This window comes from Pristis pectinata, chromosome 1, assembly GCF_009764475.1.
Source record: "Pristis pectinata isolate sPriPec2 chromosome 1, sPriPec2.1.pri, whole genome shotgun sequence".
NCBI classification, from domain to species: Eukaryota; Metazoa; Chordata; class Chondrichthyes; order Rhinopristiformes; family Pristidae; genus Pristis; species Pristis pectinata.
The window spans coordinates 46,625,441-46,644,122 of NC_067405.1; the positions used below are offsets into that span (position 1 = coordinate 46,625,441).

An 18,682-nucleotide genomic window follows, 5' to 3' on the forward strand; every position below is an offset into this window, starting at 1 on the left:
AACTATCAAGAGGCAAAGAATAAAATTACATTCAGTGCACATTTTTATTTCCCTTTAACTTGAATATACTACATATTAAAACAATTAAAACATTATTTGTTGAATTTTCTTTTAAAGTTTTTCTCAAAGTTATCCCAGAAGATTTATATACCAGTTTATAAACTGAATTTTAAACCCGAGATGAGACTCTGATTTCAACGCTCGGTGGAAAACTTAACAGGAGCAGTGTTGAAATGGAGAATAAACTTGCTACCTGTTATTGCTCCATCTCTATTACTTGCAAACCTTCAGCTGAGTGCACAAGACATTCAAGTGAATCTGGTGGAACTCTGATTAATCCATGCAAATTTGGGATTCTATGACAGATACAGGATCCAGACGTCATCTTATCTGTGCATTGGGCAGAACAAGCATCGTGCATAAACCACTCAGACCCCAAATGAATTATTCTTAAACTATTTGAAGGGTAGGAGTGCTTCTCTGGGCATTATAATATTAATCTACTCTGCTGACACCCCAGGCTTTTCCCTATCGTATTTTATCCTGTCCTTTCACTCATGATCTCCATACTTCCACTGTACTCTTTCTCTTCCCTCAGCATAGCCATCCACCCAAGGCTGAGGTTTTCTGAGTAGATTTGAGCTCTAAGCCAATGGTTCCCAACCTTGGGCATACACCCTCACCTCAGGAGGGTGCACAAGGATTCTAGGAGTGTGCAAGACATTAACGATAGAGATGACATAATTAGAAAGTTTACCAAAAAAAATTAAAAATGGACTGCACACAAGTTGCCCTGCCATAGGAGAACAATACTAATTCCTTAGGAGGAGCGGCATGTGATGTCATCAGGCATGGTGGATGGGGGGGGGGGGGGGGGGGGGGGGGGGGGAAAGAGGGAGAGAGTTGTTTTTTTTAAAAAACAAGAGTGAACGAGTCATGCTTTCATTCAAAAAGAGTGAACACCATATTTTGTCAGTTGAGCAAGCATCTTCAAAATGCTGATTAGGTATCTACATATGTCAATGAAGTCCAATCCTCAGCCTAGATTGGCTGCTGGCTTTGTCATACAACTGAGTAATATGGCTGTGGCATTCATTTACAGGATGCCAACGTTGTTGGCAAGGTCAATATTTATGACTGATCTACCCATGTTTGTGCATGAAATGTGACTAGTCAAATGCGACAAAATTAAACCAAGTAAACACACACATAGGAATTAATATTACAAAGTGACTAATTGTCTCCCAAATCTTTTCTTTCCCTGAAAATACTTGCCAGTACATCTAAAAACAATCACTCCTCTGGGAATTCCTGAAAATATCAGCATGCACCTTGGGATCAGTCTGCACAGAATTATGTGCTACATACACAGTAAACTACAGAGAAATAATTTCAATCCATTGATGGGCAGCACAGAGGTGGAGCAGCCAGTACTGCTGCCTCACTGCTCTAGGGATCCAAGTTTGATCCTGACCTTAGGTATTGTCTGGATGGAATTTGCATGTTCTCTCAGTGACTGCGTGGGTTTCTTTTGAATAGTTTGGTTTCCACCCACATCTAAAAGATGAACTTGTAGGTTAACCAGTACAGTAATTCAGACCTTAGTGTTGAGGAATTGATGGGCATATGCGAGAGAGAAATAATCTGTGAGGCACAGGGAAATAAGCAGAGGGGATGGAACAGCCCCCGAACCTGATGGACTGGGTGGTCATCACCTGTATAGATGAGTAAAATGCAGATGTTGTGTAGATAGGGACCACCAGTCCCTTTTTCATTACCAATCAACCCTTTTAATGCTTCTCTGGGATTGATGGCAAGCCTGGCACAGGACCCAAGGAGTGGGCCCAAAAGGGAGGCAGCTCTGCTTTTTCATTGCCCTAGTGCAAATGTGAACTCTGCATCAGAAAAATATTACATTCAGAAATGCAGTTGTTATTTATGAAAGTGTAGACTTTGAGATGGTGTGCTTTTACAAAAGCTAATTTTTGTTTTAAAAAAGCCTAATGTAACCACTGTATTCTCTAGTTTTGAATGAGAGAAGATCTCATGAAACTTACAAAATTATTACAGGTTTTGGTGGATTGGATGCAGGGTGGACGATTGCCCAAGCTATGGCATCTAGAACCAATGGTCACAGTTTTAGAATAAGAGTTAAGCAATTTAGGACTGTGATGAGGAGAAATTTCATCACAAAGAGGGTAGTGAACTGTTTGGCATTCTCTGCCTTGGAAGCTGTGAAGATTCCATCAGCCAATCATTGAATTCATACAAAATAGAGATCAATAAATTTCTGGATATTAAGGGACTCAAGGTAATTGGTTTATTATTGTCCCATGTACTGAGATACATGTGACACGAGTATATCAAGGTAAAACAAAAGGAAAAGCAGTAACAGAATGCAGAAAACAGTGTAACAGTTACAGAGAAAGTGCAGCAGGTCAACAAATAAAGTGCAAGGGCCATGATGAGGTATATTGAAAGATCAAGAGCTCATATTTATTGTGCAGGAGGTCCATTCAAGAGTCTTCTAACAGTGGGATAGAAGCTATCTTTGAGCCTGGTGATGCATGTTTTTAAGCTGTTGTATCTTCTGCTCAATGGAAGGGGGAAGAAGAGAGAATGAATGGGGTGGGAGGGGGTCTTTGATTACGTTGGCTGCTTTCCCCGAGGCAGTGGGAAGTGTAGACAGAGACAATGGAAGGGACGCTTGTTTTCAGTGCAGATCAATGGACCACGATCTTGATGAATGCCAGAGCAGATTTCAAGGACCAAATGGTCTACTTCAACTTTTATTTCTTATGTTCTTGCTCTACCCTAATCTCCAAAAGGTTGCTGGAACAAAAAAAAATTCCAGATAGTGGAAATCTAAAATAAAAAAAAGAATGCTGGAAGCACTCGTCAGGAAAGGCTAGATCAGCAGGGAGAGAAACAGTTGATATTTCGTTCATGGGCCTTTCATCAGAACAGGAAAAGTGAGAAGTCAAGCATGCTTTAAGCTGCAGAGAGAGCGAGAGCGAGAGAGAGCGAAAGGTGGAAAGAAGAAAAGGAATACATGATAGGATGGATTCTACCACCAGAAAACACTTGCCTTCTCTTTCTGACATCACTATCACCACCCCTGAAATACGTTAGCTACCAACATCCACTATAAAACACAACAGCTCCCTCAGCTACCTCGAATGCATCTTCTCCCATCCTGCTTCCCACAGAGACTATTCTATTCCTCCATTTTCTTTGTCTCCATCATATCTGCTCTGATGAGACTTTCCACAGTGCTGCCCATGTCTTTTCTTTTCCTTAATTGTTTCATGCCCTCTTCCAAAACATGACAAGGCTCTCAACCCCTTTATCTTCATTTCAGCATTCCTCACCAACCTCCACATTCACAGATCATCCTTCATAATTTCAACCATCTCCAAAGGCATACTACCACCTGACACACATTCTCTTTCCATCCCAGAATTCCAAAGTAACTGTTCCCTCTGTAACATCCTAGTCTACCCTTCCATCAATCAAACATTCCCTTTCTCACAGTACTTTCCCATGGAACTGTGGAAGGTGCAATATCAGCCCTTTTGCCTCTCCCCTTCCAACCATCCAAAGATCAACAGAATCCATCCAGATGGAGCAGCAATTCACTTGCAATTGAGGAATTGCAATTCAGTGCACCATATTTTGTGCTCATGATATGACCTCCTCCAGACCGAAGAAAATGAAGGCTGCTTTGCACAACACCTCCATTCAGTCCTCAAGAGCAATCTTGAGTTTCCAGTTACCTGTTACTTTAGCTCTCCCACTCTGACCCCTTTGTCTATATAGCTTCCGTGACGCTAAGGGGAACCTCTAGGAACACCTCATTTTCCAAATAAGAGCATTACAGTCCTCAGGATTTAAAATTGACCTTAATAATTTCAGATAACTCTCCTTTAATTCCCCCACAGATATGCTTCTTTCTATGTTTTTTTTGTTTCAAATTATTTCTTCATCATTTTTGTTGCATTTGGCCATTTTTCTGAACCAATTACAACCATGACAAATTTCTTCTGCACCATCACAGATATTTACTCTCTCTCCCCTCTCTGTAACTTGAAACATGCTAGACTTCCCACTTTCCCAGTTCGTGCCCAAAACATCAACTCTGTTTCTCTCCTACCAATGCTGCCTGACCTGCTCAGCTTTTCCAGTAATATCTAATTTTTGTGCATGATCACAGGGAGTAGGTCCAGGGTCATGCCTGGTTTGATCCAAGTTAGTGATCAGGGATCTGGGAATCAGTAGTGATAGCGGGGTTGAGTAGTGGGGGTAATAGTGGTCATTAATTGCCTTAACATGGAGTCTGGTAAGATTGGTTAGCATATGTGGCAACGACTGATCATTTCCAGATGAGCTTCATGCCCTTTATGCATACTTTGATAGGGAGAACTATGACACATCCACACTAGGCTCCACATCTGCGGATGACCCTGTAATCTCAGTCTTTGAGGTCGACGTCCAGGCATCCTTCAAATGGGTGAATCCATGAAAGGTGTCTGGTTCAGACGGTGTACCTGGCCGAGTAATAAAGATCCATGCGGATCAACTGGCTGGAGTATTTATGGATATATTTAACCTCTCCGTTCTGCAGTCTGAGGTTCCCACCTGCTTCAAAATGGCATCTATTGTACTCGAGCCCAAGCAGAGTGTGGTGAACTGCCTCAATGACTACCATCTGGTAGCGCTTACATCAACTATAATGAACTGTTGAGAGGTTGGTTATGGCGCGAATCAATTCCTGCCTCAGAGATGACCTGGATCTGCTTCAATTTGCCTACAGCCACAACAGGTCAACAGCAGATGCAATTTGTCTGGACTCTTCACTCTGCTCAGGACCATCTGGACAACGGGAACACATGTCAGGCTGCTGTTCAGTGACCACAGCTCAGTGTTCAATACATTCATCCCATCCAAACTTATCATCAAGACCAAGGCCTCAGTCCCTCCCTCTGCAACTAGATCTTTGACTTCCTTATCAGCAGACCTCAATCAGTGAGGATTGGTAACAACATCTCCTTCTCAGTGACCATCAACACAGTTGCATATCAAGGTGCTTAACCCACTGCTCTATTCTCTATACACACGATTGTGTGGCTAAGCACAGCTCCAATGCCATATACAAATTCACCGATAACAGCACTGTTGGACGAATCACAAATGGTGACGAGTCAGCGTACAGGAGCGAGGTAGGACACCTGGTTGAGTGGTGCCGCAACAACAACCTCTCGCTAAAAGTTAGTAAAACTAAAGAATTGACTGTTGACTTCAGGAAGGAGAATGAACACAAACATGCTCCAGTCTCCATTGGTGGACCAGCAGTGGAGAGAGTCAGCAGCTTTAAATTCGGATATATATCGAATTTATCGATAACATATCGGATGACCTCTCCTAGGCCCAGCACGTAGATGCAAGCGCAAGGAAGTTGCACCAGCGTCTTTACTTTCTTAGAAGGCCAAGGAGGTTCGGCATGACATTGAACACTAACAAACTTCTTCAGATGTACTGTTGAAAGTGCCCTGAGTGGTTGCATCATGGCTGGTACATAATTTGAATGTGCAGGAACGCAAGAAACTGCAGAGAGTAGTGGACTCTGCCCAATACATCACAGGCACATCCTCCCCACCATTGGAAGTATCTACACAAGGCACTGACTCAAGAAGACAACATCTATCATCAAAGATCCCCCAGCATCCAGGCCATGCCATCTTCGTGCAGCAACCATACAGAAGGTACAGAAGCGTGAAATCCCACACCACCAGGTTCAAAAACAGCTACTTCCATTCAGTTCTTCAACCAACCTGCACAATCCTAATCACAACCTCAGTATAGCAACACTATGACCACTTTGACAACTTTGTACTACAGATGACTTTTTTTGTTCTAATTGCATTCTTTCTTGTATAATTTATGTTTATTTGTTTTTCTTGTGAATGTTGCATCTATAATGCTATGTGCCTGTGATGCTGCTGCAAGTAAGTCTTTCATTGCACCTGTGCATATATGTACTTGTGCATATGGCAAAAAACTCAACTTTCACCTTGACTTTGATGGACCATTCCTGTAAAAATTAGCAGGAGTAGGCCTGCTCCAAAATTCACAGAGATCATTGTGGATCTTATGCTTCATCCATTTTCCCTGCACATTCCTCCAATGCTTTAATTCACTTAGTCCATCAATTTCAGCCTTGAATATACTTGGTGACTAATTATGCACAGTTCCAAGGTCAAGAATTTCGAAGATTTGTATCCTCTGAGCAGAAAAAAATCTCTCCTCCTATTAGTCGGAAATGGTCAACCCATTAATCTGACACTATCCTACCTACTTCTCAATTCTCCAGCAAAAGGAAACAGCCTCTCAGCATCAATTTTCCTCAGAATCTTGTATGACTTCATTAAGTAACCTCATACTCTTCTGAACTTCTTTAATTATAGGCCAATCCTACCCAATTCACCTCATAACAATCCCCTCACCCCTGGAGAAAATTTAGTGAATCTAAACAGCACTGACTCCAAGACAAGAATATTCATTGGATACCATTAACTCAGGATCACAATCAGGTTTATCGTCACTGACATATGTCATGAAATTTGTTGTTTTGCAATGGTAGTACAGTGCAAGACATAAAAATTACTATAAGTTACAAAAATAAATAAATAGTGCAGAAGAGGAATAATTAGATAGCATTCATGAACCACTCAGAAATCTGATGGCAGAGGGGAAGAAGCTGTTCCTAAAATGTTGAGTCCGGGTCTTCTGTACCTCCTCCCCGATGGTAGTAACATGAATAGGACATGTCCCCGATGGTGAGGGTCCTTAATGACGGATGCTGCCTTCTTGAGGCACCGCCTCTTGAAGATGTCCTTGGTGGCGGGGAGGATTGTGCCCATGATGGAGGTGGCTGAGTCTACAACCCTCTGCAGCCTCTTCTGATCCTGTGCATTGCAGCCTCCATACTAGGTGGTGATGCAACCAGTCAGAATGCTCTCCACAGCACATCTGTAGAAATTTGCAGGAGTCTTCGGTCACATACCAACTCTCCTCAAACTCCTAATGAAGTAGAGCCGCTGGCATGCCTTCTTCGTGATTGCATCAATGTGTTGGGCCCATGATAGGTCCTTTAAGATGTTGACACCCAGGAACTTGAAGCTGCTCCCCCTTTCCACCGCTGACCCCTTAATGAAGACTGGTGTGTATTCTCCTGACCTCCCCTTCCTGAATTCCACAATCAGTTCTTTGGTTTTGCGGACATTGAGTGCACGGTTGTTGTTGCGACACCAGCCAATCTATCTCACTCCTGTACGCCTCCTCATTGCCATCTGAGATTCTGCCAACAGTGGTGTCATCAGCGAATTTATAGATGGCATTTGAGCTGTGCCTAGCCACACAGTCATGAGTGTAGAGAGAGTAGAACAGTGGGCTAAGCACGCATCCTTGAGATGCGCCTGTGCTGATTGTCAACGTGGAGATGTTACTACCGATCTGCACTGATAAGGAAGTAGAGGATCCAATTGCAGAGGGAGGTATGGAGGCTCAGGTTTTAAAGCTTGTTGATTAGTACTGAGGGGATGATGGTGTTGAATGCTCTGTAATCGATAAAGAGCAGCATGACATATGTTTTGCTGTTGTCCAGGTGTTCCAAAGCCGAGTGGAGTGCTAGTGAGATTGCATTCGGTGTAGACCTGTGTGGTGGTAGGCAAATTGCAGTGAGTCCAGGTCCTTGCTCAGGCAGGAGTTAATTCTAGCCATGACCAACCTCTCAAAGCACTTCATCATAGTAGATGAGAGAGCTACTGGGGGATAGTCGTTGAGGCAGATCACCCTGCTCTTCTTGGGCACTGGTATGACTGATGCCCTTTTGAAGCAGGTGGGAACCTCCGACTGCAGCCATGAGAGGTTGTAGATGTCCTTGAACACTCCAGCTAGTTTATCGGCACAGATTTTCAGTACCCTGCCAGGTACACCGTCAGGGCCTGATGCCTTGCAAGGGTTCACCCTCTCGAAGCATGTTCCGACATCGGTCTCTGAGACAGAGATCACAGGGTCGCCAGGTGCTGTGGGGATTCGCACATGTGTAGTGTTATTCTCCCTTTTAAATCGTGCATAAAAGGCGTTGAGCTCATCAGGGAGTGAAGCATCACTGCCATTTATGCTGTTAGGTTTCACCTCATAGGAAGTAGTTGCATGCAGAGCCTGCCACAGCTGTTGTGTATCCGATTGTCTCTCTAACTGCACACGAAATTGCCTTTTCGCTCTCATGATGGCTTTCCGTAGGTTGCATCTAGCCTTCTTGTAGGGTTCTGGATCACCGGTCTTGAATGCCTCAGATCTAGCCCTCAACAGACTGTGAATCTCCTGGTTCATCCAGAGGTTCTGGTTTGGGAAAACTCAATAGGTTCTCGACGGCACACACTCATCCACGCAGGTCTTGATGAAGTCAGTGACGGTCGTGACATATTCATTCAGATCCAAAGATGAATCCCTGAATATGGTCCGGTCCACCAATTCAAAGCAGTCCTGTAAGCGCTCCTCCACCTCCCTTGACCATAACTTCATGGTCCTCACCACTGGTGCTGCAGTCTTCAGTCTTTGCCTATATGCTGGGAGTAGAAGTACAGCTAGATGATCGGACTTGACAAAGTGCGGGCACAGGATGGCACGGTAAGTGTTCACAATGGTGGTGTAACAGTGATCGAGTGTGTTGGCTCCTCCGGTTCCACAGGTGACATGTTGGTGGTAGATGGTCAGAGACTTCAAGCTGGCCTGGTTGAAGTCCCCACGATGATTGGGAAGGCATCAGGGTGTGCTGTCTCATGATCACTGATCATGGCTCTCAGCTCCTCCAGTGCCAGCTTGACATTTGCAAGGGGTGGAATGTACACCGCTACCAGGATGATGGCGGAGAACTCCCTCAGCAGATAAAACATACAACCGCCAGATGTTCCAGGTTGGGGGAAACAGGACTGAGACAGAAGTGCCACGTCTGTGCACCACAATGAGTTAATCATGAAGCAAACTCCGCTGCCTCTGCCTTTACCTGATGTCACTGCCTGGTCCATGCGGTATACTGTATACAGTATTCCAAATGATGTCTCACTAAATCCCTGCACAGCCATAGGAAGATTTCTTTCTTTCCTTACTGAGCTTCTTTATAAAGCCTGCCAGGTGATTGCCAGAGCTAGTTTGTTCAAGTACAACCACTAGTGTGCAGGTTCCTCCAGAGCAAACCAGTCTTACAAGGGGTAACTTTAACAACCATTAAATCCACTTAGAAAGGGCCAAATATTTAAAGTTAATTGGATATATGAAGGAGCATCTCCTTTACAGATAAAATGTACAGTTCTGATTTTTAAAAAAAGTGAAGCCAATCATTGTGGTTCTGGTCCACAGTGGCTCTTATGTATTTCTTGACGGTTTAATTTATTTTTAGCTGGTTTTAATTAATCACAAGATAACATTCCACTGTGGGTAAATGTGCCTTCTTTCATAATACTGTATTTATAAATGGTTTTCTGCAGCTGGATACCAGTAGGTCAGAGCCCTGAAATGTGGAAACAGTTTCCATGCTAACCTCAGCTGCTGTGTCCCATTGTTTGAAATACCCTACTCATTTGGGTTCTAAAGTTCGCTACCCAAGTATGACCAGTTGTGCTTTTTCCAAATCTGACATATCAATAGCATAGAATCTGATGGATTTTGAAGATAGTTTTGCATGGAATTTCTGCCATTTCTCTCTGACGTCAGCAAGCTTAAGGATTCCATGCAAATGCAGCAGTCCTGAACTTACTGACTGCATTCAATCACAAGCAAGTGCCTTTTCTAAAAAAGTTAGGTTTAATGTTTTTGAACCATATAAGTATTCTGAAGTGTTTGTCCTTAATTTTACTTTTGATGATACATCATTAAAATTTTACATCTGTAGTAGTTTTTGAATGTTTCTAAATGTTAGAGACATTGATATTTTGGAAAACTTAATGGCTTTTACAGATGATAAAGCTGGGGCTCCACTTTGCCAGCTGTCAAATGCTTCCATAGGTGTTTCATGGGTTGTGCTTTTTCTGGCCCACCCACATAACCAGTTACATTGCTCAAGGCCCTATTGATACTCAGAGCTCTAAGGCCTGGCTCCAAGATGATCTGGCCTTCCAGATGCAGAGGAGTTTGGAATGCAAGCAGGGAATAATAGCACAGGGCCCCACTCAAAAAAAATCCAGGCCACTCTTCTTCAAACTGTAAAGTGTAATTAGCTAGTTTGACCTCAACATTGCAGAGTTCCATTTTGCTCCTCTAGACTATGGAAATATAATCAACAACACAGCAATAATGTCAGAAATCTTTAAGTAGTATTCTGAAATATTCATTACATTGTACCAGCCTGAGAAAGCACCTGGCATTCAACACAGTTCTACTTGTGGAACATTTCTGACTGTTTGGATGCAAAGAATATTTATCTCATTTATATAAAAATGAAAGTATATGTGTGTCCAATTATAGTTAAATCCATTCTATTTGTCTTCTGGATCCACTGCACATACTAGTTCAATTTGAGACAGTGGAACAACTTCATTTAAACCTTCCAATCAACATTACCATCCGTTTCATTTGAAGTGCACAGGAAATAATTACAGATCTGTCAACTCAGAGATGCAAGTTGGTTTAATGGGCAATGGTCCCAGAAAAATCATGCTGGATGATTACCACAGTTCAGGTTGCCTGTGCAGGCAGCAAGGTTAAAGATGCACAACATCTGAGATATTTGGGGACTGCTGATAAGGAAATCAATCCTGCGAAGAAAAATATCTCAAATTTAAATTCAAGAGTTCACCTGCTTAGGAGAATTCTTTGGTCAGAAGACTGGATCTTGCTGACTGATATGTTCACTTTAGGTGTATAGTTAACTTACAAGGAAAACAGAGCAAATAAATCAACATTTATGATAAACATCACTAATTCTTTCATTTTTCATGGCAAAAGAAACCATGATGTATTAGACCTCATCTCCCTAAAATATTATTACAAACTGTTAAACATTATTAGTCTATTGTTCAAAAAACTGTCCAAATGCACATAGCAAGTTTACAGTATCCTGGTTACATAACAATTGAACAGTGCTACAGCTCTTCTAAAATCATGCTCAGAAAACTAGACACAAGTCAGTAATGATAAACGGTGGACCATGTGGCACACGAAGTCTGCTCGTGAGAAAGATCTGACACTGAACGGGAGAGGATATCTAATAAAGGCTTGAAATTTGCTGTTCAACAGTTGTGAACATAAATTTAGTTTAACATGATTTTCAAATTTTAATTGGTTCTGTTGTGTGTATCCAGGGGATCATTTACCATATTTAGATGGTCAAGTACTGTGGGTGACATCAGAGAAAGCACTGTCCAGATATGCCATGCATGAATTAAAAATTGGATAAGTCACTAAATTACACAGCAAGATATTACATAGTCCATAGTAATAGAAAAGGGAGAAATCCTTAGCTCGAGTCAAGTGAGCCTGTTAGGTTGTGCTTGATTTGTCAATATCCAGAAATTAGGTTTTATGTGCTAATTGCTCAACATTCTGAACACTCCAAGACTAAATATTTGTTCAGTCAAGTCTTGTGTTTTTAATTTCTTTCAGGTTCTTCTCTGGACACCGAGTCTGTGGTCACAAAAATGCCCAGGGCTTTTTGAATGATTGAATGATATCATAATAATTTTTGTGTTTTGTCCTATAAGACTGAATGGCAGTTTTGTATTGATCCCTCTCCGTGGGAAACCCTAAAAGGCATTCATTATACTTCCATATCTGTTGCTTCCATCCTTGGTGGGGAGAAAAAATATCTCCCCTGCAATAGAATTTATGGTTTATGCATTTGGGTAAACACAGCCAAAATACTTAAGTGACTACTAACTGTGTCAGGGACATCGGCAATCCTCAGAATGTTCACATGTCTGTTGTTGTAAATCCATTACTCATTATCTACACTTCTAATGACAAATAACTAGTACTCTATAATTAGCAATTTACTGTGGACTTCAGTATACAAATATGTCTTTTCTAAAGGTCTAGGATGCTTAAGAAACTAATAATTATCTTCTGAACTGGCTATTGCACAGCACAGAAACAGGGCATTGAATCCTTGGACCATTCTTTTTTTAGCTACTACTTTCTATAACATTATTTGGACAATTTAATTTGTTTCTCTCTTGTCCAAATTTAATCTTGCAAACCATGTTCCATTGGTAAAATTACCCTTGAAGGCCAAAGAAAGGGGAAGTCCTATCTTTTCCTCACATTCTATCATCTTATCCAGATGATAATGTTTTCTTATCAAGAAAACATTGAGGTCTCCACTTCTTATCCTACCCGGTACATAAATCTGAGTGACCAGAAATTATTGCCATGGCCAATGCTTTTTTTCTAGCAGTCTAGTAAGCAGAATACATGCCTTTACAAATAGAGGCTTAGAATACCAAAGCAAGGATATTAAGCTAAACCTTAATAAAACACAGGATAGGACTTATTGATGCATTCAGGGTGCCACAGCTTAGGAAGAACATCAACCCTTAGAAGATGTGAGCATATTTAATAGAATGCTACCAAGGATGAATGTTATGTGAAGGAGCTAGGGAATGTGAACAATTAAAATTCTCAATGAAGCTTAATATAAAGATCAACCAATCAGTTGTGTGGTGACTTTAAGGTCTCTGTCAAAGCTACATTTGAATTTCAAACCCAAACAGCTAAGATTCAAGGCAACTTAAAAAGGGATAACTCTCCTGGTCTCTCTGCCAAGCAGTTTGGCTGAATGTATAACATTATTGAACACAGTGTACATTAAATCAAACAATATCATTTTTCAGCTTGCGCTCTCCTAATATTTTCAAACATAATCCTATTTTGTTTTTAAAAAGAATGGTGACCAATTAAAAAAAGAATCCTCAAATGTTAAATATGCAAAACAGTTAACTGAAGAATTTAGTATTCCAGACAAATTTAAATGCAAGGAAGCAGCTCAAGGTTCATTTTGCTGATGTTCATGGACACTACTCAAGTTGGGAAAGCTATCCCAATTACTAATCACGTAACACAGTGATTTCACAGAATTTGATCCAACCAACAGTATGTCCCAGATACTTAACCACAAGCCCTGGGTACGTCTTATTCCACAACCAAGGCAAACCCAAGAGGTGTGTGAGTTTACAGTGGTGTAAAGTCATGCAAAATGGCCCAAGGATTCTCAATATGAAATTTCATATCTTCAGGTTGAAATAAGGCTGAGGAAGCTTCCTGTTGATTGTCAACTCCCACCCTGTCAACTGACTCCTTCTCAGCCTCCTCCTGAAATTCCCACCAAAGCTGCCAAGCTTCAGCCAATTCAATTCATTACAAGTGAAGTTAAAAGAGACTCTGTGTGACAACACAGCAGACACAACTGGCCCCAGCAAGATTATAGGTTTAAACACTGAAAACCCAATCTGCAAAACTGGCCCTAGCCAAGCTATTTCAGTACAGTTACAAAACTAACATCTGTTTACCATTATGGGACACCATAGAATATTCTGTCCATAAAAGAAAGTATTAAGTACAACCAATCAATTCCCCAAACATCTGAAGATGCATTGAGTATTTGGCAGATCGGGCAACATCAATGTAGAGAGAAACAGAATTAACACTTCAAGTTGATGGCCTTAATCAGAAGGTCAGTAATGTGAAATATTAACACGACTTGTCCATCCACTGATGCTGGATGACCTGCTGAATATTTTCATTATTTACTGTTCTTATTTTAGATTTTCTGCATCTATAGCATTTTGCTTTGTATTAAGAATTAACATGCTACTTCCTAAGAACTGAAAGATAACATGACAGTCTAGCAGCACTTACACACCAACAACCTGCTCCCTCAAGCTTACTTGGGGCTTTGCCAGTAATATTTGGCTCAAGTCTTCATTACGGCTATAACTAAACATTGATTTTCAGAATTTCAGCTCAATTTCAGAAGCAAGGTGTATATGATGACCTTCGACAGCCATGCTGCCTTGATGAATATTCCTTACTAGCTTGCCTTGTCAATGCCCACATTCCAAGAATAAATAAGAAACTCTAGCACCAGAATTATTGATCCCTTGATTTTAATTGAGACAATAATTCCCTCTCTTCTTCATAAGCTGGCAAACAGCTTGACCAGATACTACCTACCAACAGAAAACTGGCAACCTTTCTCCCCAATGACAAAGATGTTATTGTTTGGGCATCAACTTCAAAAACGCTCATTAAGATTAAAAATTGGATTTTTTTCAATTCTTCCATATAACATTCTCAAAAAAAGAAAGTGCAATCATAAGTGTGTAATTATCTATTAACATTGATACAATTTACAAATTCCAACTACATTTGCTTTATGTCTCAGTTACTTGCTTGTTTTTAAACTTGTTCTGGAATCTGTTATTTTAAACATTCAAGGTCTCTATCATTACCTAAACATGGGAGAACACAAAACACAATTCCACAGTGCAGGTGGCCATTCTGGCCATCTTTCTCATGCTGGCTCTTTGCTACAACAATCTAGTTTAGGCTATGAGGAAGATACAAAAAGATTGACAAGGAATATAAACTGATAATGGAAGCAAGAATGTGGCAGATGGAACACAATGCAAATAAATCCAAAGCTACCCAACTTGGTTTAAACAAAATCAAAAAATAATGTAACTCAGAAACAATGGTATTCTAGTAGATCTGAGATTCATTGTACATGAATAACAAAAATAACTTCTACATACAAAAAAATTAAATCAATATTTTTAAGACTTTATTTCAAACTTAGAATAAAGTTATGGTACTACAATTACAAAAGATCTTGGTGAGACAACATTTGGAGTACCATGTACATTTTTAGGATTTTTGCCCAAGAAAGGAGGCATTTGCCTTAAAAAGGAGCGCAAGAAGGGTTTACTGGACTGACTTCTGAGGTGAGGTGACAATACTGTACAAAGAGATTAAGCAGACTAACCCCAAATCTGTTAAAGTTCACAAAAAATAGAAATCCTACACAATTTGAAGAGATCACAACTAAGAGCCCTGGAATTATCCCCAGGGCTCTTAGAAATTCCAGGTTTGAATGAGTCTTATATAAAGCAGTTTTTCCTGATTAGCCCTCCCATTGCTGGCTGTACTTTTTTAATGAAATTTAAAATGAGAACAGTACTTCTAAAACAGGAAATGTCCAGTGTAGACAATAAAAACAAAGATAAGGAAGACCAGAGAAGTTTAAAGAATATAAGTTTAGAATCCAAGCATGACTTAAAAATTTATATAAAGAATAGAAGCACAGGAAGGGACAGCAATGCGTGTGTTTTTTTTCAGGATATGGGAGCTGGCAGCAGATGTTGTAATGGATTGACACATCTGTGGGAACTTTCTGAAATGACTTAACCTCAATCTCAGAAAACAGAACAGGGTTGGAGGCTATCTAAAATTCCAAAGTGGTGTGGCTACTCCAAATTTTCATGGCAAAACTTTAGAAGGTAGTTATTTGCTGATAGATAAGGTGTGGGCAATGACAGGGGAGAGGGTTGAATATGCACATTCTAAACCAGGAACCCAAGATTACAATATTCTTTCTAATGGATTTAAAACTCGGGCTACCTTTGGGTTGGATAGGATTCCAGAGATATAATGGCAGCAAAAATATAGGACAATTAGGGATGATGGAAGAATATTAGCAATTCAAATATGAATGCAGTACGATTTTAAGTCCTGATATGGTCCTACGTGCTTTGCTGGCTCCCTTAGGCTGGGTATAGGGAATTTCAGAAAGAACAGGAAATACTACAGAAAAAGAACTTTTACTTTCCAAAATGCAGCCAATGAAGCACTTTATGGTAAATGTCACTGTTAAATAGCCTAGAGTGATTAGCAGTTTTGTTGGCTTTCAGGTGGTCCACAATGACTGACATTTTTCCCCTTCCGAGTCACTCATTGGCCATGATTTGATTTGGCATCAGTCTCGGTTCACTCTCACTTCTGAGATCAAGATTACTGAAAGAGATTAGTCTATCATTCATTTTGCTTCTGTTTGTGGAAATTTAGTGTGAACAAGTTAGCTGACATATATTTCTTACATGATAACAATGACCACACTCCAATGACTTACAGCACTTTGGAATGCGTTGAGAACATGAAAATCCCTACATAAATAAAAAAATGCCAATTCATTATCTTTTCCCCTAATTTCAACTATTTTTTGGGTTCCAATTTACCTCATCTTTTACCAAAACCTAGCATGTGCAACAAAACACTAAATTAGATTTACCAAAGTGAATATATGAATTGGATATTAAGCACATATAGATGGGAGAGACCTGGTTTTGGCTTTGTTAAATGGATTGCTCACAAAATTTGGCAAGAAATACATACATGTTGGAAAGTGGAAACAAACCAGGTAGTTAACCAAACGTGCTCCAGCATTAACCATCAATATAAACCACCCTACTTTATTACCTCACCAGTTTAGCTAATTAAACTCTTATCGCACTACCTTTTAAGGTAAATGCATCCTTTCTTGGGCAAATATCCCAACAATGTACACATTATGGGGAGAGATTGGATAGGCTGGGCTTCTCCCCCTAGAGCAGAAGAGGCTAAGGAGCAACCTGATTAAAAAAAACTATGAGAGGCAGAAAATAAGGGCTCATATGCTATTAAAAACTCACAACTAATGATTTATGGATGTTTATTGTAGCTTCGTTCTTTTTGTATTCCATACCCTAAAGTCCAGGACTCCATATCCTCTTTGCTGGGGCAGAAAATCTTTTCAATTTTAATGCAATCACTTTGCCTGTACCATATACCCCCAAACCCCACAATTCTTGTGCTCCTACATCTTTATGAAAATGCTCATTTATGTTGCCTGTTATTCATCTGATCAAAATTTATCATTTCATATTTCTGTGTAGTAAGCTCCATCTGATTTTGTCTGCCTATTTAAAGAGTCTGCATCTTCCTGGTCTGCTACTAACATTTTCATAGAAAAAAAAATTAAGTGCTGTCTACAGATTTAAGTTCTACCCAGTCCTGTCCTTCAAAAGAGCAATAGGTTGGGGTGGGGTGTTAGGCTGCCGAATACTTCCATGCAGAATAAAGAAAAATATCACTACTCCTTTCAGTTTTGGACCCATGTTGTCATTTCCTAATTGGTATCATGCCATATTCTCTTTTCAAAAATCAATCACTCGTAGAACATCCCATGATAGTGCTTCAAAAGAAAATATTTCTATTTTTTCTCTTTATTCTAGATCTGACAATTTCACATTCATTTCACCTTGCTACAAATTCAATACAAATCAATGGAAAGTATTTACTATGATGGCCCAGATGAACAATGCATCGTCAATTTGGAGAAAAACTTGAGCCTAGAATTCTGTGAGAAGATGGCCCTCTCAGGAGAGGCACCCATTTCCCACATGATTTGCACATTTGTACAGATTTGTTTAATTTCACTGAGTATTTCAGTTTTATTTATGTGAATACTAGATATTGTGTCTTTACCTTTATAGAGTACCAGATGGTTGAAGAATCAACATGATAGCTGAAAGAAAATGGGAAATATTTCAGTGATTTGACTGATTTGCTTTGCTGCATCTGTCAATTCCAAATTGGTTTTGAAAACATTTAAGCGATTTGTGTGTCTTTATGTGTCAATTCACCTACTTTCGAAAGAAAAAGTAAATATGGCTAACTTAACAAAGGATAGCTCATATGAATCAACTTTATGCACTTGTGGAACTTCAAAGTTTGCTTAATTTATTCATTCATGGGATGCAGTCATCACTAGCTTTTATTATCTATCCCTCCCTAATTATCCTGGACTGAAGAGACATTCAAGAGTCAACCACATTGGTGGGCCTGGAATCACAAATACACCAGACCAGGCAAAGATAGCAGATTTCCTTTCCAGTGAACTAGGCAGGTCTTAACAACAATCCAGTAGTTTTTTTTTGCTGTTATTGACATGATTTTGTTCCCCCAAACTTCAGGACTTACTTAACCATTCAAATTCCCCAGCTTGTATAATGGGATTCAAACTCATATTTTCAGATCTATGGTCCAGAATTCAGACTTCTTGACCTGTAATTTATACCACTTTCCCACCACATCTAAAAATTTAGTATATTATCTCCTGACATGTCTTTGATGCAAGATTTGTGCCTTATAGGGTACCAGAGCATATATTGCTCTCCTCATATTACCTGTAGATAGCCAGTGGCATTTTGCATGGAATGTGCCATACATAGTCAAGAAGTGACAGTCAAGCAAGAAATGCAACACAAGGCCAAGATTATAATGCAGCATAGTTCCGCTAATTAGAATTAGAATGGATATAAAACGAGTCAAAGCAGGGCAAGTGCTGTTTTATGTCTCATTGGAAGCTCTAAGAACTAGGCCTTCGGTGGATTCATATCTTGGTGCAAAAATTATTAGCAAAGATACTTTTAAGCCCAAACCAGGGAGTACTTAAATTGTACAGTTTTTGGTTCTACACAATATCGAGTACTTGCTATTACTGCATAATGAAAAGATTCCATGGATTTAGGTATTATCCGTTCTTTTCCATTGCCAAGCATGGGATTAGGGCAAGTCATAGCAATAGTGCAAA

General features: G+C 40.1%; 1 protein-coding gene across 6 annotated transcripts in view; it reads right to left on the reverse strand.

The window, feature by feature from the left end:
- The window catches only part of atf2 (activating transcription factor 2), a 101,945-nt gene that overhangs the window by 74,785 nt on the left and 8,478 nt on the right, over window positions 1-18,682 (reverse strand). For 4 of the 6 annotated variants that reach the window (XM_052024422.1, XM_052024428.1, XM_052024438.1 and 1 more), the window contains exon 2: window positions 17,575-17,614. The exons of the other annotated variants lie outside the window; for them this stretch is intronic. The gene's annotated coding sequence lies outside the window, so the exon portion shown is untranslated. The remainder of the gene's footprint in view (window positions 1-17,574; window positions 17,615-18,682) is intronic. 6 annotated transcript variants of the gene reach the window in all.